General features: G+C 36.1%; 1 long non-coding RNA gene across 6 annotated transcripts in view; it reads right to left on the bottom strand.

Annotated features, from left to right (window-relative positions):
* LOC130708276 (uncharacterized) overlaps nt 1–19,794 on the bottom strand; it is a 162,001-nt gene that overhangs the window by 73,989 nt on the left and 68,218 nt on the right. Inside the window, exon 3 of one of the 6 annotated variants that reach the window (XR_009008458.1) lies at nt 6,536–6,659. The exons of the other annotated variants lie outside the window; for them this stretch is intronic. This is a non-coding gene — a long non-coding RNA (uncharacterized LOC130708276). The remainder of the gene's footprint in view (nt 1–6,535; nt 6,660–19,794) is intronic. 6 annotated transcript variants of the gene reach the window in all.

Genomic DNA, 19,794 nt, shown 5'->3' with positions numbered 1-19,794 from the left:
AACATGGGCAAGTAAGAGTCCATAAAACTTCATTCATTTCATGGAAATCCATACCTCATCATATCTACCATTCCATTTCAAGTTGTTTTCTCTGCAACGTGTAAACACTGTCTCAAAACACATTCAGTAAACCTCTTCAACTCAAAATGCTTTGAACGCATGCAATTTTCTGTGGGAAATCAAAAAGGGAGCTGAATTTCTCATGGGTAGAAGAGAGTCAGGACAAGGTGACCCTGAGAGTGTAAGTCCACTGGACATTCACAAAAATCTTGATGAGGCCATGAAACTTGGGGGGCTGTGAAATTAACTTCACTCAGCTCTTGGATGGAGAGAGGCCCTCAGCTCATATCTCACTTACACAAAGTGAGCTTAGACTACAGGTCCTCTAGCCTAAAGTACAAAAAGGAGGATATGTTACCATACAGACCAAAACTTGCACAAAGGCAAGGTACAGCGGTGAGCATAGACCTTAGAGCCCTCATTCTTCTCTGCGCAGCCATCTTTGAACATTCCTGACTCGCTTACTAATGGTTTTGTCTTCCTAAGGTAACCCACAGGCAGTCGTTGAGGCATCACATTAGACAAGAGATGCAATGGTTCTAGTTTTCAAGAAGGGCAGTATAAGGTGACAGGTGAGGATGCCAGGGAATGGCTGCAGCCCTTATTAGTTGTGTGGTTTTAGATGAGTTGCTTAATGCTGTAATGATTCTACTTCCTCATACATAAAATGAGGATAACACAGGACCTATGTCGTTTAGCTATTGTAAAGCGTAAGTGAAATAACTTATTTAAGCATTTGATACTGAGTATGAAAGCTAGCAACTGATCGGTAAATATTAACCATTACTTTTACCCATACTACAACTACTTCTATTGCTATTTCAAGCCAATTAGGGTTCCCGGGGACGTGGGAGATGTCCTAGAAGAAGATGTACTAACTAGGATCTTCTATCGCATAAAGATGCGTTAAATGCGTTTCCTCCTTAATGGGACTGAAGGTATGGCACGGGGAAAGACGGAAGTCATAGTGTATCTGGAATTCAGCCTGAATTTGAAAGTTCAGGAATAATTATTGTGCTAGTTGAATGACATAGTACTTATCAATCTATTAAAGTCAGTCTTTAATCAATCTATTAAAGAACAGTTTCCAGAAATGTGCCACCCTTAATCTTGAATTCTTTACTTTTAAAAGCCTGGATAAAGCTAGAAAATAAAACAATAATCTGATCATATTTTAGAGAAATGTAAAGCCGCTAGAACATGAGCTCTTTGACAGCCAGCACCTCACCTCCTTGTTGACCACATTTACCTAATATAGATGCTCAAGAAATATTCTGTGAATGAATTAGAATCCAAAACGGTTTCAGTCTGGATACAGAAAACAGGTCTTTATAAAAAAGTAATGGATTCCACATATAAGTAAGATCATACAGTATTTGTCTTTCTCTGTCTGACTTATTTCACTTAGCATAATGCCCTCCAAATCTATTCATGTTGCTGCAAGTGACAAAATTTCATTCTTTTTATGGCTGAGTAGTATTCCATTGTATATACACCACATCTTCTTTATCCATTCATCTGTTGATGGACACTTGGGTTGCTTCCATACTTGGCAATGTAAATGGTACTGCTATGAACATGGGGTGCATGTATCTTTTTAAATTAGTGTTTTTGTTTTTTTCAGATACAAGGAGTAGAATTGCTGGGTCATATGATAATTCTATTTTTAGTTTTTTGAGAAACCTCCATACTGTTCTCCACAATGGCTGCACCAATTTACATTCCCAACAACAACAAACTAATGAACATAACAAAGAGAAGATTCACAAATCGAGAACAAATTAGTAGTTACCAGTGGGGAGAGGGAAGGAAGAAAGGGCAAGATAGGGGTAGGGGGTAAGGGTACAAATTATTAGGTATAAAATAAGCTAAAGAATATTGTACAACATGGGGAATATAGCCGATATTTTATAATGCATATACATAGAGTATAACATAAAATTGTGAATCACTATATTGTACACCTGTAATTTATATATAACATTGTATGCAAATATACTTCAATTTTTTAAATTGTAAAAAAATTTAAAATAATGGAGATAAATATAAGGTTTGTTTTGTTTTACATCTTTATTGGAGTATAATTACTTTACAATATTGTGTTAGTTTCTGCTGTATAACAAAGTGAATCAGCTATACATATACATATATCCCCATATCCCCTCCCTCTTGCATCTCCCTCCCACCCTCCCTATCCCACCCTCTAGGTGGTCAAAAGCACCAAGCTGATCTCCCTGTGCTACGCAACTGTTTCCCACTAGCTAGCTATTTTGCATTTGGTAGTGTATATATGTCAATGCTACTCTATTACTTCGTCCCAGCTTACCCTTCCCACTCACCGTGTCCTCAAGTGCATTCTCTATGTCTGCGTCTTTATTCCTGTCCTGCCCCTAGGTTCTTCAGAACCATTTTTTTTAGATTCCCTATATATGTGTTAGCATACACTATTTGTTTTTCTCTTTCCAACTTATTTCACTCTGTATGACAGACTCTAGGTCCCTCCACCTCACTACAAATAACTCAATTTCGTTTCTTTTTATGGCTAATATTCCATTGTATATATGTGCCACATCTTCTTTATCCATTCATCTGTCGATGGACACTTAGGTTGCTTCCATGTCCTGGCTATTGTAAATAGAGCTGCAATGGACATTGTGGTACATGACTCTTTTTGAAATATGGATTTCTCAGGGTATATGCCCAGTAGTGGGATTGCTGGGTCATATGGTAGGTCTATTTTTAGTTTTTTAAGGAATCTCCATACTGTTCTCCATAGTGGCTGTATCAATTTACATTCCCACCAATAGTGCAAGAGGGTTCCCTTTTCTCCACACTCCCTCCAGCATTTATTGTTTGTAGACTTTTTGATGATGGCCATTCTGACTAGTGTGAGGTGATACCTCATTGTGGTTTTGATTTGCATTTCTCTAATGTTTAGTGATGTTGAGCATTCTTTCATGTGTTTGTTGGCAATATGTGTACCTTCTTTGTAGAAATGTCTGTTTAGGTCTTCTGTCCATTTTTGGATTGAGTTGTTTGTTTTTTTGATATTGAGCTGCTTGTATACTTTGGAGGTTAATCCTTTGTCAGTTGCTTTTTATTTATTTATTTATTTATTTATTTATGGCTGTGTTGGGTCTTCGTTTCTGTGCGAGGGCTTTCTCCAGTTGTGGCAAGCGGGGAACACTCTTCATCGCGGTGCGCGGGCCTCTCACTATCGCGGCCTCTCTTGTTGCGGAGCACAGGCTCCGGATGCGCAGGCTCAGTAGTTGTGGCTCATGGGCCTAGTTGCTCTGCGGCATGTGGGTTCTTCCCAGACCAGGGCTCGAACCCGTGTCCCCTGCATCGGCAGGCAGATTCTCAACCACTGCACCACCAGGGAAGCCCTGTCAGTTGCTTTATTTGAAAATATTTTCTCCCATTCTGAGGGTTGCCTTTTCATCTTGTCTATGGTTTCCTTTGCTGTGCAGAAGCTTTTAAGTTTCATTAAAATTTGCATGGAAACACAAAAGACCCTGAATAGCCAAAGCAATCTTGAGAAAGAAAAATGGAGCTGGAGGAATTAGGCTCCCTGACTTCAGACTATACTACAAAGCTACAGTCATCAAGAGAGTATGGTACTGGCACAGAAACAGAAATATAGATCAATGGAACAGGATAGAAAGCCCGGAGATAAACCCACGCACATATGGCCACCTTATCTTTGACAAAGGAGGCAAGCATATACAGTGGAGAAAAGACAGCCTCTTCAATAAGTGGTGCTGGGAAAACTGGACAGCTACATGTAAAAGAATGAAATTAGAACACTCCCTAACACCATAAACAAAAATAAACTCAAAGTGGATTAAACACCTAAAGGTACGGCCAGACACTATCAAACTCTTAGCGGAAAACATAGGCAGAACACTCTATGACATAAATCACAGCAAGATCATTTTTGACCCACCTCCTAGAGTAATGGAAACAAAAACAAAAATAAATATAAGGTTTTGATATTTAATTTTATGAGAATAATGTGAGAGAGAAAAAGCAATTGAGCTGCAGCAGCATATGTTAGGAAGAAAAAATATTTTATTTGACACTAAACACCATTTTAGTCAACGTCACCTTGTAGTCATTAAAAAGTTACTCTGCTCCTGGGCCCTATTAATACTGGCCAGTAGCTAGAGGGAGGGGATGGAGCTGCTCTATCACGGCTAACTCCAAGTCTATGTGCAAAATGCTCTCTGTTCTCAGGATCATGTTTGCACAGGGAGAGAGAACACATCCAAGTTACCATCAATCCAACAGTAAAGGATCTATAAAACAAGTCAGGTGAAAAACAGTCAGGGGAATAACAGACTAGGCTCTGGAGAAGATATAAAATGGCATGCTAGTTTTATACACACATTTGAAGGGCTGTACATCTGTACCATAGCCCCAGAATTATAGAAGCAGAATGGATGTTATCCATAGGAAAGCAGATTTGGAACCAACAGAAGGAAGAACACGTATTTCTAACAAGGTAATAGCTCAAATCGTAATGGTTTTGAGAGATTGTGAGGTCTTATCACTGAAGTTTCCAATCCTTACATCATTCACTCATTTACTCATTCACTCAACAAGTCATGATTTAGTGCTTTCTGAATGCTCTATATGACTGTTTCTATTTAATTCCCCAGTGTCTTCCCTCATCACTCATCCTTTCTGTCACCAAACTCTGGACACTGTAACCTTTCACTGGTCACCTGAAAGGTCCTTTCTCTTTCCTGCCTAGAATACTCTTTGCCTTTCTTAATTCCTTTTCATCTTTCAGGTCTAAGCTTAAATGTTATTCCCATAGGTACTTTTCCTGATATCAAAACCTAAATAAAATCCCACCCCCATCCAGCTTTACTAAAGTATAATTTACAAACCATAAAATTCTCCCATTATCAGTGTGCCAGTCAATAAATTTTAGTAAATAGATGTGGTTTTACAAACAACACTCCCATTCGGCTTTGAAACATTTCCATTTCCCCCAAAAGTTCTAGTACGTCCATTTGGAAGCAATCTCCATTCCCAGAACCAGGCCACCATTGATCTGCTTTCTGTCTCTATAGTTTTATCTTATCTAGAAACTTCATATACTATACTGAACCATTTCATGTGTATTCTTTCACTTAGGATGTTTTTGAGGTTTATAGGTGTTGTTACATGCAACAATATTTTGTTCCTTTTAATTGCAAATAATATTCCCTTGTAAGGATATGCTTCATTTTGTTTATTCATTAATTGGATATGGACATTTGGTTTGTTTTCAGTTTAGAGCTATTTTGAGCAATGCTACTATCAACATTCATAGGGATGTCTTTGTGTGGATATTAGTTTTCATTTTTATTAGGTAAATACCTAGAAGTAGAAATGCTAGGTAACATGGCAAGCGTATGGTTAACATTTTTAAGACATGATACAACTACTTTCCAAAGTAGCTCTGTTATATTACCTTCCCACGAACAATATATCAGGGTTCTAATTTCTCCATATTCTTGACATCTACTTGCTATTTTCTTTTTAATTTTAGCCATTTTAGAGAGTTCAACGGGTATGCCATTTTGGCTTTTTTTTCTCTAATGACTAACAATGTTGAGCATATTTTCATGTGCTTATTTGCTACCCATATGTTGAAATGCCTATTCAAAACATGTGTCCATATTTTACTTGGATTGGTTTTCTTCTTATTGAATTGTACGAGTTTCTCATATATTGTGGATACAAGTTCTTTACCAGATATACTCAAGATATATCAATATATTCAAGATATACTTTCTTGAATTCTCTGGCTTTTCTTTTCTGCTTTCTTACTAGTGTTTTTTTTAAGAGCAAAACTTGACTTTTTAATTTAGATGAGGTCCAGTTTATCATATTTTCTCTTACAGATTATGCTTTTGATGTTATCATGTCTAAAATTTCTTTGTATAACTGAAGATTACAAAGATTTTCTCATGTGTTTTACACTTATAGTGCTTACATTTAAGTATGTGATCCATTATATGTTAATGTTTGTTATTGGTGAGTTAAGAATGTAAATTTCCTTTTTCGTTGTTGTTGTTTCTCTTTTTCTTTGCATATGGTATCCAATTTTTCCAGCATCATTTGTAGACAAGGTTATCATTTCCCAAAAGAACTACCTTGCACTTTTGCCAAAATCAATTAACTGTAATAATGATGAGTAAGTCAAAATCATGGACACCTATATATTCCGTTTTGTAAATAACAATTACTGATAAATGCAAGACATTTATAAATGCAATACAAGCAGACATTAAAATGTGTATGTATTAAATTTGTTCAATAAACAAATAATTGGTGTGTATTTACAATGTAGGCAATCTTGACAATACACAGGCAAATCATACATAGAATCTGCTGTCAAAAACGTACCATCTAGGCTCAGAAGTGACAAGGGTTTCAAGAGGACAAACATGAAGTGGATATCCAGACAGAAAGAGGTTACCTTTAACTGAGGATATCTGCATAGGCTTCTCAGAGACAGTGACCTTCAAGACAGAACTTGACAGATGGGTGGGATCTGATTCTATGGAAATAAACTGAAGGGTTTTCCAAACGGAGGATCCAGCCTGGACACAGGCAAAGAGACAAAAGAGGAGGGAAAGGGGTATTTGGGTGATATACAGGAAATATCCAAAAGAGACAGACAGTAATATGGCAAAATAAATCTGAAGATGTTAGCCCCAGGCTAAAGAACTGGATTTTATTTTCTGAGCTGTAAGAGTTATTTAAGGTTTATGAGCAGAAGAATTCTGTGCTTGCACTAGTAAAATGAAACTGTTAAAAAAAACACTTACCATCTTTTCTAAAAGTATTTAATTTCACTAGGAGATACTGTAGTTCAGTGCCTGCTCTAAAAGTTCCTGTGCCTATTCTTATCTTGATACCAATTAAATTAGATTAAATGAATTCTTTAGATTTGAGCCTTCTTTTTTATTGAAGTGTACTCATCCATTCTTTTAATACATATACATACATATACATATACATAAACATATAATATATTGCATATATATATACATATATATTGCATATATACATATACATATATATACATATACATATACATATATATATATTGCTTTAAAGATATTTATAAGTACCTTCTATATGATGTGTTATGGATACATACTGGTTTAAAAGGGGGGAAGCCTGTTCTCAGCCTTCATGAAGCAAATTTACACACACACACACAAATTTGCATACATTAACTACATTAAGAGCAATAACATATTTAAATAGACCTTTATATTTTGAAGACTTCTTTCACATATACATTAACTTATTAATCCTCTGAAAACCATTTTAGAACAGTATTACAAGCCTCACTTTACGCAAGAGATCATTGAAGAACACAGGATTAACTCGTTCAGGGTCATAAGGCTGGAACATTAGAAAGTCAGTACTCTAACCCAGATCTTCTGATTCTAAACCCAGTAATCTTGCCATGGTGTTTAAAGTTTTTAAACTATAGATTTGCTTCTAAATTAACACGGAGAAATTTCAGTGTCTGGCCTAATCTATGGTATGATGTACAACACGGAAAAAATAGTCTGTCCATTTTGGTATATGTTTTAGTCATTTTATTCTCCATACCCACACACCCCAGCCCAGCTCTCCCAGCCCCGCTTCCTACACACGCTATAGGAGGATGTTTAACAGACACCATTCAGGTCTAATTCTGACTGCTTACCTCTGGGTCACACATGCAATAGCTCCTACTCCGAGCAGGGAGAAGAAGATTTGATCTATTAACAGACCAGTCATCTGTTGGAAAGTCTGGGCTCAGCCCAAAGCCTCTCAGGATAGAGAGATAAGAAAGACAGAAAGAATAAAATGAAAGCTGAGAAAACCTGGAGAGGTCTGTAAATAGGTCAAAGATTTTTAATTGCTTCCAAACTGGTGAATTTGGCCCAGACAACTGTCCTTAATTCAGGAAGACCAGTCTGAAAGGAGATTCATTCTAGGTAAGTGCCGAAATGTCAAAGTTTAATGCTTTATCTAAAATAAATGATCATTCTGCAAACCCACAAGTTTACTGTCACCATGATACTGTGATTCAAAGTCGGTCTTAGGGAAATAGACATTTTTTTTAGGTAAACCATTTATATTTTGTTAGAAACTTTTTAAGGAAATTTCTAGCAATACCAATGGTATTACATGAGAAATTTATTCTGAAGTAAAGTTAACCTTTCCACAAAGGATGCACTAAGAATTCTGCCAGGATCATAAAGTCTATACGCAAGTTGTCATGTTTCTTCATTTTTCATTTGTACTATTTTGAGGTATTCTTCGGAGCAGGATCCAAATAACATAATCTAGATCCAATGGAAAAGAAAAAATTGAAGGCTACACCTCATATGTGACATGGAAACAGAATCCTAAGAAACTACTAAGTGAAAATTGTCATAGACTATTTGACACATTAAAAGGCTTAAGAGGTGTACAGATTCCTGAAGAAAATTATTTACATGAAACTTTTTTGCATGTAACACTTTCATATCTAATAAGTGTTTTTCTTTTGATATAATTATCATAACAATAACAAGAGCCTCTAAGTAGAGGGGGATTAGTCTAATCTAATCTCTTCTGGGAGATTAAACTAATTAGCATGGCGTGATCTCCAGGTAGAAATAGGCACATCAGTTTTTTTAACTTTTTATTTCGAAATAATTGTATATTCATAAGAAGTTGCAAAAATGTTCAGAAATATCCTATGAGCCCTTTGTATCCAGCTTCCTTCAATTTTAGCATCTTGCATAACCACACTAAATTTCAAAACCAGGAAACTGACCTTGATACAATCCATAGAATTTATTCAAATTTCACCAGTCTTGCACGCACACGTTTGTGTGCACACGTGCGTGTTTTCATGCAGTACTATCAAATGTGTAGTTTCACGGGACGACCACCACAGCCAAGATACAGAACAGGTCCCTCGCCACAAGGCTCACATGCAGCTTCTTTATAATTCCACCCACACCCCTATTCCTAGCTCCCTAAGCAACAATCACTTTTCCATCTCTGTAATTTTCTTATTTTTAGAATGTTCTATAAATGGAGTCATGCAGCATCTAAACTTTTATGTTCTTACTCAGCCTAATTCTCTGTTGAGTCAACCAGGTTGTTCTCTGGATCAATAGTTTGTTCTTTTTCATTGCTGAGTAATATGCCATGGTATGGATGTACCACACTTTGTTAATCCCTTCACCCATAGATAAGGGCTTGGCCATTACAAATAAAACTGCTACAACATCCATGGACAGGTTTTTGTTTGAACATAGGTTTTCATTTCTCTAGAGTGAATGTCCAAGAGTGCAACTGTTACATCACATAGCAATTGCATGTTTACTTTCATAAGAAACTGCCAAAATATTTTCCACAGTGACTGTGCCATGTCACATTTTCACCAGCGAACTGTGGGTGATTCAGTTCATCCGCCTCCTCATCAGCAATTGGGGTTGTCATTATTTTGTACTTTAGCCATTCTGATATCTCATTGTGGGTTTAATTTTTTTTTCTAATGTTTATGACTTTCAGCATTTTTTCATGGGATGATATGCCATTTGTAGAGCTTCTTCAGTGAAATGTCTGTTGCCCATTTTCTGATTAAACTGTTTGTATTTTTATCACTGGGTTTTCAGAGTTCTTTATATATTCTAGGTGCAAGTTCTTTTTTTTTTTTTTTTTGGCCACACCGAGTGGCATGTAGGGTCTGTAGTTTCCCAACCAGGGATCGAACCTGTGCCCTCTGCAATGGAAGCACGAAGTCTTAACCCCTGGACCGCCAGGGAAGTCCCTACAAGTTCTTTGTCAGATATGTGGTTAACAATTATTTTCTCAAGCACATAAATTTTATAAAAAATAAAAAATAGGAGAATGTTGACATGACACATACATAATTACATTATTTCCTCCAGGAAACATCCAATCTAATCAATAGTCAGAAGTTCTGAGGAGAAATACAGAGACTCATTGGGACTCACATAGAATCTCAGGGCTGGAAACAATAATAAACAGCATTTTAAAGCTGAAAAATTCCTACCACATTTTATCATCATTCTCAAGTTTAATCTCTTTGTGGCGCAGTGACTAAAAGCATCAAGCACCTAGGAAAGCTTGTTTCTCCATCCCGTTCCTGTGAGTGATATAATCTCAGGAGGTGCCTCTTTCACTGAAATGTGTTTTCTAGATATGATTCCATTATATCTGGGTTCACAGAATACCTTAAGTCTAGACAGAGTAATATTTCCAAACTTTTTCTTATGACACAATGTAAATATTACTGTTGCTAACGTATTCTGACTTTGTTACAATCACTAAAAATAAACCAACCTGAAATTTTACATCAGCTAAAATTGTATTTCAAAATGGCATACTGAGTCATAAAATCAATTTAAATTCTAAGTTCTACCTTAAAATCCTGTAACACTTAAAATATAAGTCAAATTTAATCTCTTTCTTCAAATGTTATTGTGAAATAAAGTTGACTTTTAAAAGGGCTGGAAAGCAAATATTAAAACTCTTGTGGTTCTGTTGAAAGAGCGCTTTCACTTTCCTTTTTGGTAGAGAGTTCACGCATGAGGAGATTACTGGACATACACTGTCAATGTATGTCCTGGCATTGCCCTCCTGGCATTGGTTTTGACATTCAAATTCATATCCCCTTCATATAAATGATAGGTTAAAGAAAAATTATATATGGAATAAAAATGCAGTTTAGGTAGAAAGGAAGTTAATACCTTGCTTATATAACACTATTTGGTTGAGAAATGTCATGAAATAAACTTGTTTTCTATTTATATACTTACATTTTATTTATGTGAGTGAGGCTATTAGGCAGATTCAGCACAAAAATGCCAGTGAATGATTTTAGAGCGTGTGTACATGTATATCAAATTTATTAGGGTGGAAACAGTGATATGTTTGCAAACAATTGACATAGAATGCCTGAACATCGAGGGGTGTTAACAAGAATGTGAATCAAAACAAAGTAGCCGAAGTCCAAGGCAACTTCAGAATACAAAGAAAACAATGAAAAAAAGAACTGGAAAATTGAATGGTTCTTGCATCTGGGGACAGGCACCTGTGCTACCTGGTGACTAAAAACCAGGGATGGTCCTAAAACTGAGAATAAATAGTGGCAGTCTGCCATCTACAGGCAATCAGGTCATTTTCACCAGTGTGATGTATTTGGAGCTAGTCCCTGACTCCAGACCCACAGGCATGGAAAACCTTCCCTGCAATTCAACTTCTATAATTTAAAAAGGGGGAATCTGGGGCCGGGGGATGGGGGTTGGGATTAGCAGATGCAAACAATTATATATAGATTGGATAAGGTCCAACCATATAGCACAGGGAACTATATTCAATACCCTGTGATAAACCATAATGGAAAAGAATCTGAAAAAGAATGCATATATATGTATAATTTAATCACTTTGCTGTACAGCAGAAACTAACACAACATTGTAAATCAACTATACTTGAATAAAATAAAATTTAAAAATAAAAATAAAAAACCCATAAATAAACAAGTTAAAAAATATAAAGGGGGAGTTTTTTCTTCTGAGAGAGATTAAAAATCCTTGGGTAGATGTCAGGAAGGAAACCATATTCTAATATGTGACAAGTATGGAAAGAAAGCTCTTGCAGGCTAAAAGCCAAATTTTATGGTATGATTTTCTGTGGCAAGCAAAATTCAAGCAAAATAAAAACATCCAGAATTAGACATTTCTGTGAGATTGAGTTTGTAGATGTACTTGACCTTGTTAAAGTTGAACAAGATGGGAGGTAAAGTGCAGCCTGGAGAAGAGCCAGGATGATAGTCAAGCGTTATTCTGTATTTTATTTAAAATGAAAACAAGAATTTTTTTTTTCCTGAGACATCTATGAATAAGCACTCTCAAAATGCTTTTAAGGTATAATTGTACAAGATGAAATGATCTTTCTACTACTGAAATATTATATTTTTAGTTTTAAATTTCCAGAAAAAATTAAGGAACACCCACATGTTTCACTATGTTTCCTGTGTTTTGTTTGACATTGTTTCAGTTATTCAGATCAATAAAGAAACAGGCTGAGGTAAGAAAATGTGATAAAATTTAATTCAAAATATAGTTTAACAAAAAATTGAAGTTTATTTCTTCCCCATTTTACTATTTCTCACTTAGCATTAACAGCATCCTGTGTCCTAGAACAGAATAAATAGGACGTGTTCACACAAACTTGACAATTATACAGTGACAAAACACGTCTAGTGTGTCACCATTCACAAAGACATTCTAGGTGATGTTTTTGCTAAAAATTATCACTCTAGGCAGTCAGTTGAAATACATAACATATAAAACTTTTAGGGAAAAAAAAACTAGGAAGAAATTTTTAAGACCTAGGGCTAAGCATTCTTAGATTTGCCACAAAAGGAAACATCGACAAATTAGACACCAAAATTAAAAACTTTTGTTCTGTGAAACATTCTGTTTAAGAGGATGCAAAGACAAAAGGCAAGCTACAGACTGGGAAATGTATTTGCAAATATCTGAAAAAGAACTGGTATCTAGAATATGTAAGGAATTCTCAAAACTCAACAATAAAAAGAATCCAGTTAGAAAATAAGCAATAGACATTTCACCTAAGATGATTTAGAGAAAGCAAATAAACACATGAAAAGATGTTCAAAGTTATTAGACTTCAGGGAAATTAAAATTAAAACCAAAATGAAGTAAAACTGCACATCAGAATGGTTAAAATTTTTTAAAAAGTTACCACAATAAATGCTTGTGAGGATGTGGAAAGACTGTATCTCTCAAACTTTTCTGGTGAGAAGGTCAAATGGTACAACGATTCTGGATAACAGTTTGGTAGTTGCTTATAAAAATAAGCATGTAATTACCATAAAATGCAGCAACTGCACTCTTGGGCATTTACTTCAGAAAAATGAAAATTTATTCTCCTGCAGAAACTTGTAAATGTTCATAGCAGCTTTGTTTGTAATAGCCCTAAACCAGAAACTACTCAAATGTCTGTCCATGTGTAAATAGTTCAATAAACTAAGGTACATCCACACCATGGAATACTACTCAGCAATCAAAAGGATGGACAATTGGTACACGCAACTTGGAAAGATCTCAAGGGAATTAACTGAGTGAAAAAAACCCAACCCCAAAGTTTGCATACTATATGATTCCATTTGTGCAACATTCTTGAAATCACACAGTTATAGAGATACAGAAAAGATTAGTGGTCACCAGGGTTTTGGGAGTGGGAAGGTGGAGGGGAGGTGGGTGAGGAGGAATATAGGTGTGGTTTTAAAATAGGTGTGGTTTTAAAAGGACAGCGTAAGAAATCATTACAGGGATGAAACTATTCTCTATCTTGATGATGGTGGTGTGGTAGTATGAGAATGTACACATGTGATAAAATTGCATAGAACCAAAAGAGACATACACACACACACACACACACACACACACACACAAATACATGTAAGACGGATGAAATCTGCATCAGTTCTGTGGGTTGTACTCAGTCAGTTTCCTGGTTGTGATATCGTACTATTGTTTTGCAAGATGTTACCATTGGGGGAAACTGGGTGAAGGGTACATGTGATCTCCCTGCATTATTTCTTACAATCACATCTGAATCTACAATTATCTCAAAATAAAAACTTTAAGTATCAAAAAATAAATGAATAATAAAAACAACTAATAAATAATTCAATAAAATAAAAAATATAGTATATTCTGAAGCAAACTCTCAATTTTCTTATGAAATGTGCAGGACTCAAGTGGGAAAAAAAAAGTAGCAAGACTATAGGCAACCAAAATCACACTCTATTAAATCTTTAAAAGATTTACGCATAGGAATTCGAAAGGATTCATCTCTTCTACTTTTCCCTATTTGTTGCTTGAAAGTTACTAAAATGGGACAAACTGTTAATCACCCACACAGCAGGGAGGAAGAGACTTCCTCTGCAGTAAAGACTCAACCCCAGGTCTGAGCTGAGACAGCTCTCTACGCTTAGAAATGTCTGTTTGCAAGGTCGACCCTTGGCTGGCATCTGGGAACTTGGGCTTCAAGAGTGTTCCCATGATTCTCTAGAGATAAAGGTGGTATGCTGAGCCTAAACTGTTTGTACAAACAATATAGTTTGTGCTGGACACCTGCTTTTCTCCTGGCAGTCTAGAATTCAGGTATGTGCTCAGCGGAGGGTGACCTTGTGACCAGCACTGATCAAAATCCTGGGCCCTGAGTCTCTATGCAGCTTCCCTGGAAAACAGTTTATCACCACTCAGTGCTGGAGGAATTCAGCATATTCTGTGTGACTCCTCTGGGGAAGAACCCCTGGAAGCTTGGGCCTGGTTTCCTCTGGACTTTGCCCGACCTTGCAAATAGATATTTCTAAGCATAGAAAGCTGTGTCAGTTCAGGCCTGGGGTTGAGCCTTTACTGCATACTAGGTCTCTTACTCCTTACTGTGTGGGTGATTAATAGTATGTCCCATTTTAGTAACTTTCAGGCAACAAATAGGGAAAAGTAGAAGAAATGAATCCATCTGAATTCCCATGAGTAAATTGTTTAAAGATTTAATAGAGAGTGATGTGTCAGAAATACATATACATATATATTTACTGCAGGTTACAGCTAATCTTGCTACTTTTTTTTCCACTCAATTTCTGCATATTTCATAAGAAAATTAAGAGTTTGCTTCAGCGTATACTGTGTGCTTCCTCTTTGCTTTGTAACCTTTTGCTCTAATAAATCATACCCTGAGTATATCCTGAGTCCTGTAACTCAGAATAGTCTAGAATAGTCTAGAATCACTGAACCTGGTGGTGTTGGGGACCTCTGACTATCTGGATAATAAAGAAGAAACCCTGGATAATCTGTCTAATCTTGTTGGACGGCTAGATATATTCTGTTAATAAACCAGATTTTCTACTGCTTAAAAAATTCCCATGTTGAAGAACCTTTTGGAGAACATATCAACATTCATGAGCTTTTTTTTTAAGTGGCCATATTATCAATCAGTGCTTTACGGAGGTGTCTGCAGTGGGACAAACCCATATAAAGAAAGGGACAAGCTCTCCCTTATGACCTAGAGTTCTCAGTCCAGCAGGGCCCTCTTCCAGTCTCCAATTTACTGATCTGAGATGACACCCTGGTAAGATTAACATCAACATTAAAAATGTGTTTGTGTAAATCTTACCAAGGCTGGCTAGGGATTAAATGAAAGCCTCCCTATGAATCTCAAAAAAGCCTTGCCAGCTTTTAACTTTGCACGTAGGGATGCGAGTCTATTACTTAAGCACTTGGTTAAACACACCCTCTCATCCACATCAGACACGGCTTTCAAGCACCTTTCTTTGACCATCTCTCGTCTTATCTCCAGGTGGCATGGAGTTCACAGTCAGAAACAGTTTTGAAGAAGGGCAAGAACAAAATACATTTCAAAATATATAGGACTAAAGAAAAAAATATATAAGACTGTGGAAACAAATGATTGCTTTCTTTATGGTTATTACATTAGAAGAAGTGTGGGGTAAAAAGGAAAAAAATACACAAATCCTGGTGACCTTATCTATAGAATAATGTAAAGAAAAACTGACCCTTACATTGACTTCTTGCCTGTCCCAAGATTTCAGGGAAATGACAAATATATTTGAAAACAAGTCCAAAACTGTGCTGGAAAAACAAGGGCGGATGTTATCAGCAGATGAAAATAAACACTGGAGAAACCTACATCCAAACACAAGGAGAGTCAGGGGCTTATCAGAGATGCTTCCTGGTAGTTTTGGGAAATAGTTGCGTGAGAGGTGCCGACAACCCACGTGCACACTTTCTCCTAATCCCGCTGCACCCGGTAAGGAAGCTCCAGAGACTGGATTCTCCAATCCAGCTTTAACAGCAATGAAACAAGCATTTTTAATGAGCATTTTTAACTCCTTCATAGATTTCTCCATTCGTTCGGAACCTATAGAAAGAATCGATGACTTTGAGATCTGTTGAGTCTGTTTCTGTTTTGTAAATAAGTTCATTTGTGTCATTTTTATTAGATTCCACATATAAGTGATATCATATGATATTTGTCTTTCTCTGTCTGACTTATTTCATTTAGTATGATGATTTCTAGGTCCATGCATGGTGCTGCAAATGGCATTATTTCATTCTTTTTTATGGCTGAGTAATATTCCACTGTATATAGATACCACATCTTCCTTATCCATTCATCTGTTGATGGACATTTACGTTGCTTCCATGTCTTGGCTATTGTAAATAGTGCTGCTGTGAACATTGGGATAGGAAGTGATAAATTAGGAGTTAGGAATTAACAGATACACACTACTATATAAAAAATAGGTAAACAAGGACCTACTGTATAGCACAGGGAACTCTACTCAATATTCTGTAATAACTTATATGAGAAAAGAATCTGACAAAGAGTATATATATATATAACTGATTCACTGTGCTGTACACCTGCAGCTAACACAACATTGTAAATCAACTATACTCCGATAAAATTTTTTTAAAAAAGAATCAATGAGGTTGGCAATCACACATCACACATTCTCTCCATGCTTTACAAGGAGCCCACACAGCGTTACTCTTACAGAAGTGTAGTAAATCCTAAATGGTTGACAAAAAGAACTTTAATTCTTTCATCAACCATTCAAAAAATGGTCACAATTTACATTTTTATATGACTGACTTCTCAACATACATCAATAGGCAGGCTGTGGCTTACAAAATATTTTTCTAAATTACTTTAAACACATGATTAGCTTACATGTAAAAAATTACTCTAAAAAAATAAAGTGATAGTGTTAATCACAAAGTGTGGTGGATATTAATGCTACAATTACAACTGCATTTTTCATATAATTCTAATGAAACTAGTTTTACATATAATAATCTCAAAGAGCCACAAACTCTTAGCAAATAAAAAAATATTTCTTCCTTTCCCTCTGGATATATAAGGAAGAAAAGGAAGAAAAACCTCTTTTTCTTTCTTTTCTTCCTTCCTTCCTTTCTTTTTTTCAGTAAGCCATCCAACAAACAAAACAAATATTTTGGCATCTTCTTTATAGCAGGCCCTGTTCTAGGCACTGGAAAACACCATGGGAAAAGTAGATAATTTCCTTGCTGCAGGGGAGCTTTCATTCTTGAGAAAGGTGTTTTAACTAAGATTAGGTCTGGCCTTGAATGACCAAAAGAACTAAAAAAGTGGAAAACAAACAAACTTGTAAAACGTGTTTGCAGTCCAGGACCAGTTATGGTGTGGTAATTATCAAGCAGTCTACCAAGTATGGTTGTACAGGTTCTGCACTGCATGATTCTGAAGAATGTCATTCAGATCATAGACACGGTAGATTTCTATTAACAGGTCTACACAAATGGAAGCAGATTTCCTCAGTGAGGTATGCCTCTCATCTCTTTCACACAAAGGCACCGTCTTGGGTAATGAAGGAACCATGACACCCTCGTCCTGTGATACTCCGGCCAGCTCTACAATTCAGCCCACAGGAGAGGACAGGACGCACTCCCCGCTTTGGGCACACTTGTGCTCACATCTGTTTATCAGAACTTAGAGACATAACCCCATCAAGCTACAGAAGAGACTGCAAATGTGGTTTGTTCTAGGCTGCCATATGTTTAACCAAAGATCACAATATTTTCTGGTTCCTGTCAAAATATGAAGTAGAATAGCTGCTACTCTCTCCCTGAAAATAAACCATGGAGAAGTTATACACATTCATAAACTTATACATGGCAGATCATCAAGTTTTTAAAATTGTATTTGATAGTGCACACTTGGGGATAGCTTTATTTCTCTGTGCTGCCTACAGCACTGTGCAAAAAATAAGCACTCAAAGAATATTTGATGAAAGATTGACCAATTCCACCTCCTACTATACTGTACTAGAAAGAGAAAAATTACCCTGCCTGATAATTCACCATACGCCTGAAGACTGACATTGTCACCTCTCAAATTTATCTTCTGAGCCAACTAACTAATCTGCTTTCCTTTATCTCTCCTTATTGATTCAGGTGCAGACACCTTAATTACCTTCTAGGCATTACTACAGACTCTTTCCACCTGGACCACATGAACAAATGTGATAAACCCAAAAGCCTATTAATCCATAACATATATTACCAGATTGCATCAACTGCCTCCAACAGATGGAAAACTCTGTAGGCATTTGTCAGCAAGGACCTGTGGATGAAATTTGTTTTATCATTGTTTTAGGGAGAATATATGTTGGTGGGAATGTAGATTGGTGCAGCCACTATGGAGAACAGTATGGAGGTTCCTTAAAAACCTGAAAGAAGAGTTGCTATATGATCCTGCAATGCCACTCCTGGGCATATATCCAGACAAAACTATAATTCGAAAAGATACAGGCAATTCTATGTTCATGTCAGCACTATTCACCATAGCCAAGACATGGAAACAACCTAAATGTCCATCAACAGATGAATGGATAAAGAAGATGTGGTACATATATACAATGGAATATTACTCAGCCATAAAAAAGAATGAAATAATGCCATTTGTAGTAATATGGATCGACCTAGAGATTATCATATTAAGTGAAGTAAGTCAGAGAAAGACAAACATATGATATCACTTACATGTGGAATCTAAAAAAAAAATACAAATGAACTTATATACAAAACTGAAATAGACCCACAGACATAGAAAACAAACTTATGGTTACCAAAGGGGAGGGGGGAGGGATAAATTAGGAGTTTGGGATTAACATATACACAATACTATATTTAAAATAGATAACCAACAAGGGCTTACTGTATAGAACAGAAAACTATACTCAATATTTTGTAATAACCTATAAGGGAAAAGAATCTGAAATATAATAGATGTGTGTGTGTATATATATATATATAGATATATATATAGATATATATAGATATATATATATATAACTGAATCACCTTGCTAAACACCTGAAACTAACACAACACTGTAAGTCAACTATACTTCGATTAAAAAATAAAATAAAAAAGAGCATATATGTTCAATGAAGGTTTTTGCTAAATTCTTTCTTAGAATTTACTTGTTTTCACTTTTTTAGTGTCCTAAAACAAGTGTCCTTTTCTGATCAGAGCTATTCGTGCTTTGTCTGAGTTCCCCATAATGAGCTGGTAGGCAAGTTTCAACTCCCCTGAGGAACCTACAGCTTATGCACTTCTATTTCCATTTATCCTTTTACTGCACTTGACTGTAGAATTCCATCTTTCTGAGAACTTTTCTCTTTGCACTTGACTACTAGCTAATTTAGCAAAACCTAACTCTGTGAAGGGAATTAAGGTATTGGGAAATCTACTTAGCCCCTGGAGTTTGCTGCAGTCTTCAACCAGAAGAGCTACATTTTCTTGAGGGAAAAAAAAAAAAAAAAACTACTTTGCAGGGTGACAAGATAAAGCCCAAGAATCCTTAACATTTTTTTTTGTTTGTTTATAATAAGCAAACTTTACAGACAGTTTGGGTGATGATAAAAAACGCCTTTCAATTTGCAAAGCCCTTTTAGCCTGTATCCTTGCAGTCATCATTCATTCATTCATTCATTCATTTTTGGAAACTCTACTGTGTGCCAGGCATTCTTCTAGCCCTGGGGCCATGGTGATGAACAAGAGACCCTTGTCACCATAGAAGTGAAATGAAATTCCCAATCATTCT

This window comes from Balaenoptera acutorostrata, chromosome 5 (genome assembly GCF_949987535.1).
Source record: "Balaenoptera acutorostrata chromosome 5, mBalAcu1.1, whole genome shotgun sequence".
Lineage (NCBI taxonomy): Eukaryota > Metazoa > Chordata > Mammalia > Artiodactyla > Balaenopteridae > Balaenoptera > Balaenoptera acutorostrata.
Note: the sequence above shows the minus strand (reverse complement) of the source record. Positions and strands in the feature narration are given on the sequence as shown.